Source organism: Schistocerca cancellata, chromosome 2, assembly GCF_023864275.1.
Source record: "Schistocerca cancellata isolate TAMUIC-IGC-003103 chromosome 2, iqSchCanc2.1, whole genome shotgun sequence".
Classification (NCBI taxonomy): domain Eukaryota; kingdom Metazoa; phylum Arthropoda; class Insecta; order Orthoptera; family Acrididae; genus Schistocerca; species Schistocerca cancellata.
The window spans coordinates 1,095,478,615-1,095,498,609 of NC_064627.1; the positions used below are offsets into that span (position 1 = coordinate 1,095,478,615).

At 41.6% G+C, this 19,995-nt stretch overlaps 1 protein-coding gene across 1 annotated transcript in view; it reads left to right on the forward strand.

The window, feature by feature from the left end:
• Positions 1–19,995, forward strand: part of LOC126161245 (serpin B6-like) — a 155,958-nt gene that overhangs the window by 19,016 nt on the left and 116,947 nt on the right. The window lies entirely within an intron of this gene.

A 19,995-nucleotide genomic window follows, 5' to 3' on the forward strand; every position in this document is an offset into this window, starting at 1 on the left:
CTGCGACCGTAGCGGTCACGCAGTTACAGACTATAGCGCCTAGAAACGCTCGGCCACTTCGGCCGGCCTGCAATGATTTAAAAGCGGCATTGTAGTGTGATATTCCTCTGTGTAACAGTTTTGGGAAAAGCCATTAAGTATTTCTTCCTCCTCCGTTTCAATGCCATTATGGACACAGAGTGTCTGGACAGATGGCTTCGATCCGTTTAACATTAACTACTTAGGATTTTCTGTCAAGCCAGCAGACAGCATTTTACTTTCGAATTCGTTGAATGTTTTCTCGCATTGCTCTCCTTACTCTAAATTTGGTTTATCTGGGAGGCTTCGGCCATGCTTAAGTTTGCAGTGAAACTCTCTTTGCTTTCGCAGTAGTTTTCTAACATGAGTGACGAACCACGGAAGGTCTTTTCCATTCCTCACAACTTTGCTCGGCACATAATTATCTCTCTACAGCATGTGGAATTTGTACGATGTTACTCGACATTGTTTGTACTAGAGGTAATATTTTCGTTCTGACTGCTCAGGTAAACTGAAATCCGTTTGTTGTCGCTCTTGCTAAGCGGTAAGATCTTCCTGCCCCCTTTTTTTTTTTTAATTCCTATTTTGCAGCCGAATTCAGTGAGTCCGTAATGACCTTTCGATCACTGTCTCCCTTTGCGACACTGAGTCGATAAGTTCGGGTCTGTCACCAGCAGGTCTAAGACGTTGTCTTCAGCAGTTGTTTCTCTGGTCAGCTGCTCAAGGTAATTTTCGGATAAACCACTTACAACAGTTGCACATCGTTCTCTGTTCCTAATATGCACCCTAATCTCTTAAGCGTCCCATTCTATAGCTGGTAAGTTAAAATCTCCACCTAATATTATAGCGTAGCCAGGTAGTTTACGCGAAATATTATCCAAGTTTCCCCTCAACTGTTCCGCCACTACTGCTGCTCAGGCAGGAGGTATATAAAAGTATCCAATTACCATGTTTGATTCGCTCAAATTATTTCACATTATGAATGTATACTAATCTCACAAGATACTATTATTTATTGGTTACTTGGCCTGACCAGATTATGTCTTTAAGGCCCCATTTTTTTTTACCAGTGACAAGACATACAAAAAATATCACAGGACAATTTCAATAATAATTACCGTCGTCAGGATTTCCTACCAGCGAGTCTAGTAAGAACTTTGTGAATAATATGTGTCCTTTGATTTTCCTGCTCCACTGCATCCCACGTTACTCCTGTCCTCCTGAAAGCTTCATTAACTTGTTCTGCTAATCACTTCCTACGCAGCCCAACAGTCTTTTACCCGATACCTGATTGGAGTCGGGTGCATTTGCTTCATATGATCTAAGCACTTCATTCTTGCCGCATTCGTCCTTTCCTCCACGGCCAAGGCCACCTGTAGGTGTCAAAAAAATGGTTCTAATGGCTCTGAGCACTATGGGACTCAACTGCTGAGGTCATTAGTCCCCTAGAACTTAGAACTAGTTAAACCTAACTAACCTAAGGACATCACAAACATCCATGCCCGAGGCAGGATTCGAACCTGCGACCGTAGCGGTCTTGCGGTTCCAGACTGCAGCGCCTTTAACCGCACGCCCACTTCGGCCGGCACCTGTAGGTGTCTCTTTACTTATTCGTTCCTGGTTGCTTCTCACATAGCTTTTTGCAGAGCTGACATAAGGAACTTCATTTCACATTCTTTTATTTTCCTCTCTTCCCTCTTATTTACGAGACAGGTCTCCAGACTATACTTCATGATTGACAGGAGACAGGTTTTATGCATGGTCTGTTAAGCTCTTAGAAGGACTCCCTTGTTCTTGGTGGGAGAAGCTGGATAGTTTGGCAACTCTGTTTAAAGTTCCTAGTTTGGCACTTCCATCACTTGATATCACACTATCCAGATAATTGAAGCATTTCACGTACTCAACCTTCTCTCCTTATAGTATGTTACAAGAGGCCACTGTCTTGGTCTTCCTCACAGCCAACTTGAATTCTTTAAATTGTTTGCTGTAGTAATCCAGTCTCCTCTGAACCTCCATTTCCATCTCTCCCCAAATGTCTATGTCATCAGCAAAAGCAAAAGCCTCGTAAGCAGGAGACCCGCGTGCAGGTCCCGCCATAGCACAAATTTTAATTCGCTTTTCCAGCTTCTATTATTATAGAAAAAAAAGAATTGAGATCTTTATTTTCTACTTCCCAATAATAGTAATAACAATCATGATAAAGAGAATAATTATTCTACTTCATAATAATAATAATTTGCATTATTAATAAAAATAATGACTGGCTATAATAGTAATAATGATAGTAACAGTAAAAATAATAATAAAATAATAGCAGCATTAAAAACGATGGATTAGTTTATGAGGATGGTCCGACAAGTCTCGTAAATTTTGATTAAAGAATGGAACATTTTCGTTGAGTCTTCATGGTTGGTAAGCTTGATTATTTCAAGGGTCGTATAAAGAATTTCAACAATGTACAGCGTACAATTCATCGTTGACAACCGTCTGAATTGGTCGGTATGTCGACTGCAGGTATGTCGACTGCGGTTGAAAATGGATAAAAGTGAGTTTCGTGCTGTTATTCAACATTATTATTAAATATTTAAAAAGGGAAATGGAGAGGTTAAAGTTATAGTGGCAACTAGTGAAGTTCGGTGGCAGAAGCAACAAGACTTCTGGTCAGGTGACTACAGGGTTATAAATACAAAATCAAATAGGAGTAATGCAGGAGTAGGTTTAATAATGAATAAAAAATAGGAGCGCGGGTAATCTACTACAAACAGCATAGTGGACGCATTCTTGTAACCAAGATAGACACGAAGCCCATGCCTACCACAGTAGTACAAGTTTATATGCCAACTAGCTCCGCAGATAACGAAGAGATTGAAGAAATATATGACGAGATAAAAGAAATTATTCAGATAGTTAAAGGAGACGAAAATTTAAGTCATGGGGGACTGGAAATCGATAGTAGGAAAAGGAAGAGAAGGAAAAGTAATAGGTGAATATTGAATGGGGGAAAGGAATGAAAGAGGAAGCCGCCTGGTAGAATTTTGCACAGAGAATAACTTAATCATAACTAACTCTTGGTTTAAGAACCATGGCCGACCGGTGTGGCCGTGTTGTTCTAGGCGCTTTAGTCTGGAACCGCGTGACCGCTACGGTCACAGGTTCGAATCCTGCCTCGGGCATGGATTTGTATGATGTCCTTAGGTTAGTTAGGTTTAAGTAGTTCTAAGTTCTAGGGGACTGATGACCACAGATGTTAAGTCCCATAGTGCTTAGAGCCATTTGAACCATTTAAGAACTATGAAAAAAGGTTGTATACGTGGAAGAAGCCTGGAGACACTGGAAGGATTCAGATAATGGTAAGACAGGGATTTAGGAACCAGGTTTTAAATTGTAATACATTTCCAGGGGCAGATGTGGATTCTGACCACAATCTATTGGTTATGAGCTGTAGATTAAAACTGCAGAAACGGCAAAAAGGTGGTAATTTAAGGAGATGGGACCTGGATAAGCTGAAAAAATCAGAGGTTGTAAAGAGTTTGAGATAACATTAGGGAACGATTGACAAGAATGGGGGAAAGAAAAACAGCAGAATAAGAATGGGTAGCTTTGAGGGATGAAGTAGTGGAGGCAGCACAGGATCAAGTAGATAAAAAAACGAGGACTATTAGAAATCCTTGGGTAACAGAAGAGATATTGAAATTAATTGACGAAAGAAGAAAATATAAAAATGCAGCAAATGAAGCAGGCCAAAAGGAATGTAAACGTCTGAAAAATGAGATCGACAGGAAGTGCAAAAGGTCTAAGCAGGGATGGCTAGAGGACAAATGTAAGGATGTAGAGGAATATATTGGAGAAAATAATGTGAAGAGCTCAGATAGAAAATGAATTCTAAGCAAGGAAGGGAAATCAGAAAGGTGGAAGGATTGTATAGACAGTCTATACAAGGGTAATGTACTTGAGGGCAATATTATGGAAATGGAAGAGGACGTAGATGAAGATGAAATGGGAGATATGATACGGCGTGAAGAATTTAACAAAGCACTGAAAGACCTAAGTCGTATAAAGGCCCCGGAAATAGACAGCACTCCACTAGAACTACTGATAGCCTTGGGAGAGCCAGCCCTGACAAAACTCTACCATCTGGTAAGCAAGATTTACGAGACAGGCTAAATACCCTCAGTCTTCAAGAAGAATATAATAATTCCAATCCCAAAGAAAGCTAGTGTTGACAGGTGTGAAAATTACCGAACTATCAGGTTAATAGGTCACGGTTGTAAAATACTAACACGAATTCTTTACAGACGAATGGAACAACTAGTAGAAGACGACCTCGTGGAAGATCAGTTTGGATTCCGTAGAAACGTTGGAATACGTGAGGCAGTACTGACCCTACGAATTATCTTAGAAGAAAGATTAAGGAAAGGCAAACCTACGTTTCTAGCATTTGTAGACTTAGTGAAAGCTTTTGACAATGTTGACTGGAATACTCATTTTCAAATTCTGAAGATGACAGGGGTAAAATACAGGGAGCGAAAGGCTATTTATATTTTGTACAGAAACCAGATGGTAGTTTCAAGAGTCGAGGGGCATGAAAGGGAAGCAGTGGTTGAGAAGGGAGTGAGACAGGTTTGTAACCTATCCCCGATGTTACTCAATCTGTATGTTGAGTAAGCAGTAAAGGAAACAAAAGAAAAATTTGGAGTAGGAATTAAAATCCATGGAGAAGAGATAAAAACATTGAGGTTTCCCGATGACATTGCATTTCTGTCGGGGACAGCAAAGGACATGGAAAAGCGGTTGAACGGAATGGACATTGTCTTGAGAGGAGAATACAAGATGAACACCAACAAAAGCAAAACGAAGGTGATGGAATGTAGTCAAATTAAATCAGGTGTGAGGGAATTAGATTAGGAAATGGGACGCTTAAAGTAGTAAAGGAGTTTTGCTATTTGGGAAACAAAATAGCTGATGATCGTCGAAGTAGAGGGGACATAAAATGTGGAATGGTAATGGCAAGGAAAGCGTTTCAGAAAAAGAGAAATTTGTTAATATCGAGTATAGATTGAAGTGTCAGGAACTTATTTCTGTGGTGTTACAGAAGAATGCTGAAGATCAGATGGGTAGATCACGTAACTAATGCGGAGATATTGAATAGAACTGGGGAGAAGAGGAATATGTGGCACAACTTGACTATAAGAATGGATAGGTTGGTAGGACATATTCTGAGACATCAAGGGATCACCAGTTTAGTATTGGAGGGCAGCATGGAGGGTAAAAATTGTAGAGGGAGACCACGAGATGGATACAGTAAGCAGATTCAGCAGGATGTAGGTTGCAGTAGTTCCTTGGAGATGAAGAAGCTTGCACAAGGTAGAGTAGCATGGAGAGCTGCATCAAACCCATCTATGAACTGAAGACCACAACAACAACAACATTAAACATTTTCATTTTAAGGGTTGGACTGCCGCACAGACCAAAACAGAACTGGATGGAGTTCACACGGACTCTGCACCATCACTGAAGACCATTTACTATTGGATTAATGAATTTAAACGTGGCCGGACAAGCAACAAAGCGAAGCACGCTTCGGCCATACAATTGGAGTCACCACAGAGGAAACCATTGGCAAAATCCGTGGTGTGCTAATGGAAGACCGACGAATAAAAATTCGTGAGATTGCTGAGACTGTTGGCATCTCAGTGGGTGCCGCGATTGCCTACAGTCGACCAAAAGCGCATGTGACACATTACAACACAACATCTGGCGATGTTTAATCGCAAATCCACAACACATTTTGCCCCGATTTCCGGCTTTTGATGAAACCTGGATCCATCACTACACACCATAGTCAAAACGGCAGTCAAAACAATGAACAAACGCTGGTGAAAGTGAACTAAAGAAAGACCGTATTTTCATTTTCAACTAGTAACGCGATGGTCACATCCTTACTTGGAAAAATGCAGAACCATAACTGGACACTATTACGCTTCATTTTTGTATCGTTTAAACTTGCGTTGAGTGAAATGAGAACAAGATTGCATGCAAAGAAGTGCTCGATCACCAGCCACACATCAGCGATAACAATGGCGAAAATGCATGAATTCTGGTTTGAAGTAGCTCCTCATGCAGCCTATTCACCAGCTGAGAAGAAATTTTCATCAAATGAGGAAGTGATAGTTGTAGTCAATGAACATTTTGCAGAGTTTGACAGAACCTATTTTTCCCATGGGCTGAAAAAACTGGAGGATCGCTTACCAAGCGTATATCCCTCAAGGGAGACTATGTCAAGAAACTAAATAAATATTATTTCTTTTTTTACCAGAGTTATCAAACCATCTTCGCAGCACTTTTGAAGCCTTGTTTGTTATTAGAAGATAGTGGAAGGGATAACGAAAGAGAAGTTTGAACTGAAAATGACAGTGGCTGATAGGAAAGAAGAGAATTACAACTTAGAGCTGTGAAGACAAAGGGAGGGGGGAGTGGTCGGGAAATGAGAGTTGTGTGTGAGCTGCGGGAGAGATGGCTATTGTGACGGAAGGTGGTCCATTAGCTGTCATTTGAAATTTGAAAGGATTTTAATTTCCGTAATATTCTGAGGAGGTTTGTTCCAAAGTCTAGTTCCTAATATAGAAAATGATTTCGGGAACGTACCAGTGTTGTGTGGTGGCACGGAAAGGAATTTATTTTGCTTAGAACGAGTATTTCACCTGTGTTCTTTAGATAGTAGTGTAAGGGTTTAAGATAAACGCGAAGGAATGTAATTGTTGAGAAGGTGATACAGCAAATGCAGGGTATGATAATCTCTATGCTTGCCAGCACGTATTCAAAATAGCTGTTCATAGACAGGAGTCATATCGTCGAAACAGCGCACATCACAAATGTATCGCACATAAGCATTCATCGCCAGCTGCAGCCGATGTGAGCTCTTGTGCGATAGTCCTTGGAGGATAGGAGCACCATAATCATGAATGGGGAGTGTTATGGACTCTACGAGCTTCTTTTTAAGCTCGAGAGGTGATACTTTTTGAAATGTCCGTAGAGAGTGAAGCTATGCTGACACCTTCTTACAGACTGCTGTTGTGTGTACAGTCCAGTCTAGGTATGGTCCATAATTATCCCCAAATTCTTTGCAGAAAGGGGAGAAAAGTTTATTTCTGTGCTGGTTAAGGTGGTTAAGGTGGTTAAGGTTTAAGGTTTAAGGTTTAAGGGTTAAGGTTTAAGGGTTAAGGTTTAAGGTTTAAGGTTAATGGTTTAAGGTTAAAGGTTGGAATGGAGTCTCTGAACTGAGGAGTAATATGTCTTTTGTGAGCGACTAAGATTGCTTGCATTTTAGATGGGCTAAGTTCCAAAAAAATGGTTCAAATGGCTCTGAGCACTATGGGACTTAACGTCTGTGGTCATCAGTCCCCTAGAACTTAGAACTACTTAAACCTAACTAACCTAAGGACATCACACAACACCCAGTCATCACGAGGCAGAGAAAATCCCTGACCCCGCCGGGAATCGAACCCGTGAACCCGGGCGCGGGAACCGAGAACGCTACCGCACGACCACGAGCTGCGGATGGCTAAGTTTCAAACCTATGTCCTGCGCTCATTCTGATAAAGCAAATAAGTCAGCATTTACATTGCGGATGACTGTGCAGATTTGTTGGGCTCTTCCTTAGATGTAACTGAAGCTCGTAAACGTATCAATGGTATGTGCAATGGGAGAATGGGAGATAATGGTCGACAAATCATTAACATACAATAAGAAAAATAGAGTTTAGCAAGCAGAACATTAAAGTCGAGACTATCGAAAGCTTTGCTGAAATTCAAAAAGCACACAATAATCGTCCTTTGTTTGTCCATAGCTTTTATAAAAGCAGTTATAGTGCTTCGATTTTTGCAAAAACCAGATTGATACTCATCCACAAGGTTATTTGACGTTCAGAAATTAGTAAGCTGATCGTGAACTAAGTATTCAAAAGACTTAGATAATGTTAGTAGAATGCAAATGTGCCTGTGGTCAAAAGGTTCTTTGCCAGGTTCCATTTTGGAGAGAGGTTTTATCAGTTCCTTTTTACAGTTTATTGGAAAGTTGCTGGTAGTCAGAGAATGGCTAAAAATATCCGTTAAAATCGGCAATAATCGATCGATGAGGAAATCGATCATTTATATTGTAATATTGTCGTCTCCTTTAACGAATTCACGAGTTGAATTCATGACTACTGAAAAAAATTTTCGTTCGTACTAATGGAATCAGTGGCTTGCGTTCTCTGCGTTGGTCAAATAGAGATGTACGCGTGCTGAAATACTCATTTAGATCATCAATAGGAACGAAGGGCTCAAGTGCAGATTTGGGTTTGTCTATTCCTAGACCTCACAGATTTTTCCAGAATACGGAGGGCCTCTGACAGTCTTCAGTTAACGTGTGGGCGTAATTGAGTTTTGCATTTCGCACAGACTGACTGACTGTGTAGAGCAGTCGCTTGTAAGCGAGATGATTCTCGGAGGTCGGGTACCGTTTATACTTCCTACGTGCTGCGTCTATGATACTTATAAGGTGTGTGAGCTTATCGGTAAGCCATGGTGCAGATGTTTTACTGACTGTTATAGTTTTCATTGGAGCATGGTTGTCACATATATTATTGAGTCTTTCGGTGAAATTAGGTACTTCATAATTTATGTCAAAGTTATTTCGTATCATTCCTTGCCAAGAGATATGATAGGCATCATATGTAAGCAAAGACATATTCAAGAGCTTAAAATCCTTAAAAGTGGCCACCTGCGATTTTTTCTTTAGACATCGCAATGAGTAAGTCATGAATATTACATTAGGAACAGATAAGCCAGGTGCAGAGATTTGATCAGTGCAAATTACATTGTTTGCAGACTTGTTTGCGAAAATATCGATAGAGGTATGAGTGTCTGCTCTATGATAAGATGACTCTAGTGGGATCAATGTAAGATATGAGCGGGAAAAAATACACTTGAATTTTGAAACTGGAGGGCTGTTGTTTATAATATTTATGTTCACATCTCTGGCTACTATTATATGTTCGCACGGAGATTAAAGACCTGAAAGTGCGGATTTAAAGCTATAGAGATGTACAGCTTTGGGTCGATCGTATTTTGCACAGATAAGATACTTTCTGTTGACAGGTTTAATTTCAATGGATATGTATTCGGGCTGTTTTTCATAGTTTTTGGACATGAGCCCGACACTGGGGAGTACGTTTGCACGTATATATGCTGCCACACCGCCACCTCATCTGTTATACCTATCAAGTCTCAGAAGGACATAGCCGTCGAGGCTTACAGAGCTCGATCGTATTTTTTATGGCTATGAAGACGCATCCTCCACCAGTGTTGGACCTAAATTTGCGATATGCATTCCATTCCGAATTTGTAATTTGACCCAGGTACTATGTGGGCATTGTTACCATTTATAGGCGGGATTAGTTCCAGGACCTTTGCTTGGACGCTGCTGCAGTTAACTAATACTGTAACAGCATTTCCTTTTACCGATCTGTTAAGACGAATGCTACTCTGTCTCGACATGCAAGGTATATTATCGCGCCTGTGAAGGGATTTCTCTAGCCTAAAAAACCCACATGTGCACACCGTACGTACTCCGCTAGCTTAGTAGCTGCTTCCTGCGTGCAGTCCACGCCTGACCTATTAAGAGGAACCAACCTATAGCGGAGATCGAGAAATTTGTATAACTCGCGCAAACTAAGTTGATACTCGGCGCGGTGGTTGATGAGAGCGAGTGTCAACTTCGTTTGCGCGAGTAATATCTGATACCGTTGCATCGTTTGAGTCGCTGGTTTAGACCTTCCACTCTGTCCCAAACAAGAGGACCGTGATCAGCTCTGGGAAGGATGCAGCAAAAAGACAGGTCTGTTTCTACCCCGCAGGCTAGCTGCGTTCCCCAGATCAGACAGCCGCCTGTTTGGAGTCCAGTATGGCCTCTGAAGCAAGGCGGCAGGCGTCATTAGCACCTCCTTCAGCCACGATTTGCAGCCGTGTGGACCCAATCGCTGTCGGCAGAGCCCCCTCCTGCTGGCTACTCCCCTGAGGAGCTCCTTCACCCGCGTGATATTGGAGTTCCCAAAGACAATCAATCCCACCCTCTGCACTTGTTCTGGCCTCTCAGGAAGATCGGCCACGGTGCCAACAGACGAGACGTCCCGTGTCGGCTCACAAGAGGGTTCCTCTCTTCATGCAGTCGAAACCAGCCGTGGTGGAAGAAGGGTGGAAATAATGGGAGGACTGTTTCAGCTTAAGTTCCACAACTCAATAATTTTCGAGAAAATGACGGTCTGTCAACCTGACCTCATATGTCCGCTCACACATCATGAAAGCAAGTGAGTTGGTAGCGCATTGATTAAGAAGATGGTTTCGAAATTTCGCACCCCGTGTTCAAATCCAATCTTATGTTTCCTTTTTGTTTTATTGACGCTGAAGTATGTCACATCAATAACTTCTGTGACATTGTAAAATATAATGAAATTACCGACGAAAGGAATAAGCATTTCGCAACATTATTAATAGTATATTGTATCATCACAAATCTTATATTATGCTACATAATTAACAGTAATTGAAAATTAAAAGCAAAATTTTAGTATTTCAGTTATTGCTTTGATTTGCACTTTTAGTCTTCAAGAGAACCAGTGCGTTCATGAAAACATCCAAAGCATCCAAATTCGAAGCAACTTCGACGGCACACATACGACAGTCACATTTTTTAATTTGATTATCATTAAAAAAAAAAACAATCTCGCCATCTGGCGATGATTACGCGGTAAACCACACATATCAAAGAATTTTCCCGAAAGCTGGCCCCTGCAGTTAATTGTGGGTCAAGATATGTATTTTAACTGTATCGATTCTACTTATATTTCCCTTTGCTGTGCAGTAAAAATAGGGCATTTCCGTAATCGATGAATGTAATTCTACAGCTGTCAGCAAAAGTATACGTCGCAGGGTTTACATAAGGGTATAAACTTTGGCGAAATCACTTTTAATGGGCATGTCGTTATTCCGGTTTCATCAACAAATAGCCCATCGTATAAGGAGGCATCGCTTTTCCCGCCCAACGAGTCAAGAAAGTACAGAAAAGACTCCATTTCTACGTAACGTCGCAAAACTGTCCAGAAACTAATGATGCTATTCTTTTTTAGCTCTGCAGATATTGTGGTTCTTGCGTGCAAAGTATGATGTAGTTCCATTAATTCACTTATGTTTTGATTGACTCGAGGGCCAGATTTTCCACTAACTTACGGAGATAAAAAGTTTTCAGGAAGGTGTTAATCCGTCTCAGTTTATTTACATAGTATTTCACGATATTATAAGAAATACTGTACGCCCCTGGTAGCTGAGTGGTCAGTGCTGCGGAATGTCATACCTAACTGTTGGGGTTCGATTCCCGTCTGGGTCGGGGATTTTCCCAGCTCAGGGACTGGGTGTTGTGTTGTCCTTTCATCCCCATCGACACGCAAGTCGCCGAAGTGGCGTCAACTCGAAAGACTTGCACCAGGCGAACGGTCTACCCGACGGGAGGCCCTAGCCACACGGCATTTCCATTTCCATAGGAAATACTTATGGCGCATACTTTTGCGACAGGAAAACGAAGTAAACATAAAATTGGATTTTAACTTGGACGCAAAATACCGAAACTGTGCTCTTTGCCAGTCCGCAACCAACTCACTTGCTTTCACACTGCGCAAGTCGCCTGACGAAGCCTCGTCCAAACTATGACCGTCATTTTCTCGAAAGCTATTGGGTGTTGGCACCTAAGCTGAAATAGTTACCTGTTTTTAGGTTGCAGAATAATATTCGCTATTAGTCAGAATAGGAAGTAAAATGTGAATGTCGTGTGAGTAGGACCTCCCGTCGGGTAGACAGTTCGCGGGGTGCAAGTCTTTCGATTTGACACCACTTTGGTGACTTTCACGTCGATAGGGATGAAATGATGATGATTAGGACAACACAACACCCAGACCATAAGCGGAGAAAATCTCCGACCTTGTCGGGAATCGAACCCGGGCCCTTAGGATTGACATTCTGTCGCGCTGACCACTCAGCTACCGGGGGCGGACAGAATAGAATGTGATTTCATTTAAAGCACTACTTGTTTCTGACCTGTACCCATCTTCAGGTGATTTTACGTTTAATTATATGTTTCAGAGTTCAGTGTTCGAGATCTTTGTTTAAATGAAAAGCAAATAACGTACGTAACTGCTACAATACAAAGCTCTTGCTGAAGAATTTCATGCCCCAAGATGCAACCATCACTGCCGACAGTTATTTTTCCACACTGTCACCTCTGAGAGCTGCCATCAGGCGAAGACGCCGAGGTACTCTCGATGTGGACAACGCGATTCTGCTCAACGACAATGCGAGACCACATGTAGCAGTGAGACCTCCCGAAAATCTCCGGGCATTTCACTGGCAGGTTCTGGACCACGCACCACACATTGCAGACCTCGCGCCTAGTGATTTCCAAGTTATCGGACCGCTGAAAAAATTCCTGGCAGGACTGCGATAAACAAATAACAGTGATGCCAAGACAGCAGTCCGACGGCGGCTCCACAGTCAGCCGGACGAATTCTACCGCAGGGGCATCTCAAATTTAGTGCTGCGGTGAGACAACTGTGTGAATCAGTGTGAGGACTTCGTGGAAAAATAGTGTAAAGTACATTGAATAGGATGCATATTTGTCATTACGTGTATGTACCTTACTTCGGCTAGTAAAAAATAGGGACAAAAACTTCCTGATTTGCCCTCGTACCTAAAACGCGTTTTTTCGTGACGTAAGGGGGCAGCCATGCGACCAGTACCCACTTTTACGTTTCACCCAAATATTCGCGACCCCGCCACTGTTCGCCAACTCACCGTCGGGACGTGCGAATCGGGAGACGCAGCGGTGTCAGGGGTCCAAGGTGACGCTGTAGGATGCAGGGACCAAAGCCTTCGTCTCAGATACCCTAACGCCACCACAGCCTGAGGCAGCAGCTTAAGAAGCCTATCGACCACGGCCAACAAAGCTGCCAACTGGTTGGCCGTTAGGTATGACATTCCGTAGCACTGGCCACTCAGCTACTAGGGACGTACAGTATTTCTTATAATATCGTGAAATACAGGGTGATTCAAAAAGAATACCATAACTTTAGGAAATTAAAACTCTGCAACGACAAAAGGCAGAGCTAAGCACTATCTGTCGGCGAATTAAGGGAGCTATAAAGTTTCATTTAGTTGTACATTTGCTCGCTTGAGGCGCTGTTGACTAGGCGTCAGCGTCAGTTGATGCTAAGTTGGCGACCGCGCAACAGAAAGCTTTTTGTGTTATTGAGTACGGCAGAAGTGAATCGACGACAGTTGTTCAGCGTGCATTTCGAACGAAGTATGGTGTTAAACCTCCTGATAGGTGGTGTATTAAACGTTGGTATAAACAGTTTACAGAGAATGGGTGTTTGTGCAAAGGGAAAAGGCGATGGATCGGCCGCCAGGCAGCCCGTGACAGAGCACTTCATCACTGGCCTCCAAGAAGCCCTGATCTTACCCCCTGCGATTTTTTCTTATGGGGGTATGTTAAGGATATGGTGTTTCGGCCACCTCTCCCAGCCACCATTGATGATTTGAAACGAGAAATAACAGCAGCTATCCAAAATGTTACGCCTGATATGCTACAGAGAGTGTGGAACGAGTTGGAGTATCGGGTTGATATTGCTCGAGTGTCTGGAGAGGGCCATATTGAACATCTCTGAACTTGTTTTTGAGTGAAAAAAACATTTTTAAATACTCTTAGTAATGATGTATAACAGAAGGTTATATTATGTTTCTTTCATTAAATACACATTTTTAAAGTTGTGGTACTCTTTTTGAATCACCCTGTACTATGTAAATAAACTGAGACGGATTAACACCTTCCTGAAAACTTTTTATCTCCATAAGTTAGAGATAAATCTGGCCCTCGAGTCAATCCGACGTCCACCCGTTCACAACAGTCGCAGTCGCTATCAGCGAATCACAGTTTTTCTGAAGCACGGGTAATGTTACCCTAAACCAGAAAACTGAACTAACTCAATCCAAACAATCGAGAAACAAACAATCTCGTACAATAAAAATAAAGAGCACGACTAAAAGCACCTAAACAATCAGCTACTGTTCACTTCTACTCAGAAGTAAGTAAGAATACCACTAAACTAAACGGTGTAAACATTCTGTCTACAAACGATAAGCTGCTACTGACTCCGCTCTGGTACAGAGCTAGATGGCGCATTGGTCAGCACACTGGACTCGTTTTTGGGAGGACGACTGTTCAGACTGATGATGTCCAGCCACCCAGACTTGGGTTTTCCGTGATTTTCCCAAATCGCTTAAGACAAATGGCGGGATGGTTCCTTCGAATGGGCACGGCCGATTTCCTTCCCCATCCTTCCCAAATCCGAGCTTGTGCTCCGTCTCTAATGACCTCGAAGTCGACGGGACGTTAAACACCAATCTCCTCCTCCGCTCTGCTAGGAGACTGGAACGACTAATTTCTTCGGATTTTTACCCAACTTAAGTTCGCGGTTGTGTCGCATGGAGAATATCTTACCCCAGTGGTAACACATGTGGCTCGTAATTTGTATATAACACACGTAAAGAAAATTTTCGCATCACTGATGGCACATCTTTTGACAGGCCATTTAAATGCCCTCTTCTATGTCCAACGCATGTCTCGAGCTATGAACACGGAAAGACCACATTAATAATAATAGAAAGATAACAGAAACAGAAAATGCAGGGAAATGGAACAGTATCAGCACAACGAACCGAATTAATTCCTATGTTAGTAGCACTGGAGTCGTAGGATTCGAAAATAATGAAGCGGCAACCCTGGTCAACCTCTTAAAGTTTGTCGATGGAGTTACTGGTCAGTCTGTATTCCTTTTTCTAGGCTGGCCTAAAAACTTACCTTTACATACTGTGTGACGTCTAATCTAATACGCAAGTTGTGCGGACAGATATTATTTCAATCGAATGGTAATCTTGCTAGAATTGTTGGTCCAGTGGAATGTTCTCTGTGGTAACCTACCGCGTGAGTTTTCACGAACATTGACCTCGATAACACAACGACAGTGTCTGGTGCCATTAGGGACTATCATTGTCGAGACGAGAAACACATTATTGTAGTCATTAAGAGCAGTAATAAAAGTTTTCCCTGAGACCTAACGAATCTGAAGGTATGAGACAAGATTGTTGTACGGGCGTTTACCTGATTCCCATGTATCAGCCAGAAGGTGTCGCTTCAGAAGATGAGCTGAGAGGAAGAGCATGTCAGGATTAGTTACTCACTTCAAACTTCCGTCCGTTTAACGCTTTATGTTTTCTTTTCATTCATCTACTTCAAGACCCAGATGCGTTGAGAGGACGGGTGTGTGTGTGTGTGTGTGTGTTTGGGGGGGGGGGGGGGTGTTGGGAAATGCATGTGCATTCTCGCAACAGTGATGCCAGCTCACCAAAGATGAAGATGATATTTTTGTTTGTACCTGTTCGAGGGCACTCGGCTACAGTGCTGTTCCGCTTCACCCCTACGTGTAGTACCCTACATGTGTATAACCTCAACGATCGTTGACTGGGTGTTGTGTGATGTCCTTAGGTTAGTTAGGTTTAAGTAGTTCTACGTTCTAGGGGACTGATGACCATAGATGTTAAGGGGCTCCGGAAAGGCTCAAAATCATGAAAAGTTCAATTTTTACTTTTTTGCGTTTTCTGAATCTGCAGACTATTACCTTTTATTAGATATATAATTTATTCAATTCCGAAGACTACAACTATTTCTAAATTTTTTTTGAAATGTGTTCTACATGGGCGTGACCCACTGTGGCGCTGTTAAACTGCTGTCAAATGGTGTTATTATTAACGTCCGTGTTCATCAGGTACATTTTAGTGATGTGAGATAAAGTATGTGTTGTGGCTAACCTGTGATGGCTCAATATATATCGCTGGTGTGATTGTCGATTGTTTCATGTTTATTTACTCTGTCGTTATCTCGAAAATATTCGTAATTAATTCTGTTTCTTGAGTCTCTGTTTTGTTGAAGTATAATAATGAGTAAAAGTAAAGTTGCTGTTGCGACTTTCAATGATGGCAACATTGTAAGGCGCAAGGTATTTAGAAATATGGGAATGAAGATAGGTTCTAACATGGTACGAGCGATGCTTGCTTTAGACAAGGAACGCCTTCGGGCTGCAGACAGGGCTGTAAAGAGTCTAGAAATACAAGCAAGAGTAAACAGGAGTAGGAACAAGAGGAAGCTGGAGGAGGAGTTTGCAGAGGATGAGGTAATCCATCCTATGGACCTGGAATGCACTAAAAAGTTAATCCAATCTTTGTCGCTCGATTCCCAAAACTTTTATTTTCTCATACTAATTACATGTTTTCTAAGGATCTTCCAAACATATTTGTTTCAAACTTTCAGTAAATGTTACACAGTACCTTCTGCATAATTTAACACAGCCTTTTTCCAAAAAACTGTATATTTTTGAATATATAAATAAAAAATTGCAAAAGAATGTTGTGAATTTTCATTACAATTGAAAAAAAATCATCTTTAATAACTGAACTAAAATTTTGTAAAATCCCTGTGTTAAGTTGTAGCCCATATTCCAATAAATAATCTGTAAAAAGTTCAACTTCCTACCTCAAATACTTTGTGAGGAAAGATGTAATTTATAAGCGTTATTTTAACATTGCAAGTATAGGGCGTTCCGGAGCCCCTTAAGTCCCATAGTGCTCAGAGCCATTTGAACCATTTGAAATCAACGATCGTTGTGAACAGAAGCTGCGAAACAGTGCTGAAACGCAGAACTCACGCGATTTTAGAAGCTACAGTACAGTTTTTCAAAATGTAGGGCAGAGCGCGCGAGTAAAGAAAAGCAGACAGGTCGATGAACTGGCGGTCAACTGTAACACGCTGTGAGTGCGACTTGCTGTTTCGCTTCGCAAGCGATCATTTGACATTGGCCACAATTATCATTTTTGTGAGTAAAATAAAGTGTTAGGACTGCGTTTTTCATTCTTATGGGCGGCATAGCTTGTTAGATATTATAAATCCCATCAGAGCGCGGACGCCAGTTCTATAACTAGCAACGTGATCCCTGCCAGAAGACGACGGGCAGGACGAGCGGGGTAGTTGGCACCTGGCTCCCCTCACAAGAATGACTGTCCATCATGAAGACAGTTCCAGTCACCTCCGCAGTATAGACATCAACTTCAGAAGGTGATTTAAATCGTGTTCTCTAGCATCGGACCCTGCAAGACACATTGTGTGAGCAAAATGGAACACCAAGTCCCGCGCGATAGCGATGGAAATGTTACCGATGATGGTGCCACTAAAGCGGAGTTACTAAATACAGTTTTCCGTAATTCCTTCACGAAATAAGACGAAGTAAATATTCCAGTATTCGAAACCAGAATAGCTGTTAGCATGAGTGATATAAAGGTAGACATCTTAGATGTTGCGAAACAATTCAAATCGCGTAAGAAAGGAAAGTCTTCCGGTCCAGATGGTATATCAGTCAGGTTCCTCTCAGAGTATGCAGACGCAATAGCGCCTTTCTTAGCAATCATATACAACCGCTCACTTGACGAAAGGTCTGTTCCTGAAGACTGGAAAGTAGCACAGGTCACACCAATATTCAAGAAAGGAAATAGGAGTAACCCATTTAATTACAGACTCATATCACTGACCTCAATTTGCAGTAGGATTTTGGAGCATATACTGTACTCGAACATTATGAATCACCTTGAAGAAAATGACTTATTGATGCATAACCAACACAGATTCAGAAAATATCGTTCTTGTGCAACACAGCTAGCTCTTTATTCCCATGAAGTAATGAGTGCTGTCGACAAGGGATCTCGGATCGATTCCATACTCCTAGATTTCCAGAAGGCTTTTGATACCGTTCCTCACAAGCGACAATTAATCAGATTGCGTGCATATGGAGTATCGTCTCAGTTGTGTGACTGGATTCGTGATTTCCTCTCAGAGAGGTCACAGTACGTAGTGATAGACGGTAAATCATCGAGTAGAACAGAAACTATATCTGGCATTCCACAAGGTAGTGTCATAGGCCCTCTGCTGTTCCTGGTACATATAAATGATCTTGGAGATAATTTGAGCAGCCCCCTTGGATTGTTTGCAGATCACGCTGTAATTTACCGTCTAGTAAAATCATCAGACGATCAATTCCAATTACAAAATGATCTAGAGAGAATTTCTGTATGGTGCGAAAAGTGGAAATTGGCACGAAACAAAGAAAAGTGCGAGTTCATCCACATGGGTACTAAAAGAAATCCGATACATTTTGGGTATACGATAAATCGCACAAATCTAAGGGCTGTCAGTTTGACTAAATACTTAGGAATTACAATTACGAACAACTTAAATTGGAAAGACCACATAGATAATATTGTGTGGAAGGAGAAACAAAGACTTCGCTTTGTTGGCAGAACACTTAGAAGATGTGACAAATCCACTAAAGAGACAGCCTACATTACACTTGTCCGTCCTCTGCTGGAATATTGCTGTGCGGTGTGGGATCCTTACCAGGTAGGATTGCGGAGGACATCGAAAAAGTGCAAAGAAGGGCAGCTTGTTTCGTGTTATCACGCAATAGGGGAGAGAGTGTCACTGATATGATACGCGAGTTGGGGTGGCAATCACTGAAACAAAGGCGGTTTTCTTTGCGGCGAGATCTATTTATGAAATTTCAATAACCTAATTTCTCTTCCAAATGCGTAAATATTTTGTTGACACTCACCTACATAGGCAGAAATGTTCATCATAATAAAATAAGAGAAATCAGAGCTCGAACGGAAAGATTTAGGTGTTCCTTTTTCCCACGCGCCATTCAAGAGTGGAATGGTAGAGAAGCAGTATGAAAATGGTTCGATGAACCCTCTGCCAGGCAATCAAGTGTGAATTGCAGAGTAACCATGTAGATGCAGATGTAGTTGCACCACTATGATTGCAACAACGTACAGAACTATTGTAGCCCACAAACATGTAATTGGTACCATGGGGAGCTTCTTTATGATTACATCGCTCCATTGGTGCATCAGAACAAATAGTGATGTCCAAAATTACAATACTAAAAGAATAACAGGCTTTAATTAGTCTTCATTTAGTTCAGAAAGTCTGAAGAATACTGATTTCAAAATCTTTTATCATTGAGCCAATCATTTGAAACGGCTGAGAGATAGCAAAGCTAAATTACGTGTTTGTACTGTTCTTTAGCGGTCTGAACGAATTGTGTTTGTTGCCGGTTATCATGATGTGTAATCATATGGCACCAGCTATTATAGGACCTGTATATCTTTACTTGGATGTTTTAAAACATCAGATGCACCACCACTTCCGTAAGATGCTGTTTGTATGGTATGTACGTCAATAAATGTAAATAAAAAGCATATTATAGACCTAATACTTGCACATGGTGGAAAATTTTTGTATGATGAGTTAGTGTGCCGCGTAATGGAGAAAGGAAAACGCTGCATGTGTGTATACACTTTAACGGACTCGCTTTCATTCTCGTCCAATAAACGCCTTCCATTCGTTGTTGCAGTTTTTCTGCACGAGATGAAAATAAAGTTAGTGCAATGTCATAATCAAGGTATGCTTCATTAACACCATTAACACGTCTTCCTTTACATGACCCTTTCCTCGCCAATTTTGCGGATAACCGTCTCATTTCTTAACTCATCTGTTCACCTAATTTTCAACATTCTTCTGTAGCACCACATCTTAAAAGCTTCGAACCTCATCCGTTTAGGTTTTCCCACAGTCCGTCATTCAGTTTCATACAGTGCTGTGCTCGAAGTACATATTGCCAGAAATATCGTCGTCAGATTAAGACCAGTGTCTGATGTAGCCTGCTCTTGACCGAGAATACCGTCTTTGTCTGGTCTAATCTGCTTTTTATGTCCTCGCTTCGTCTGTTAT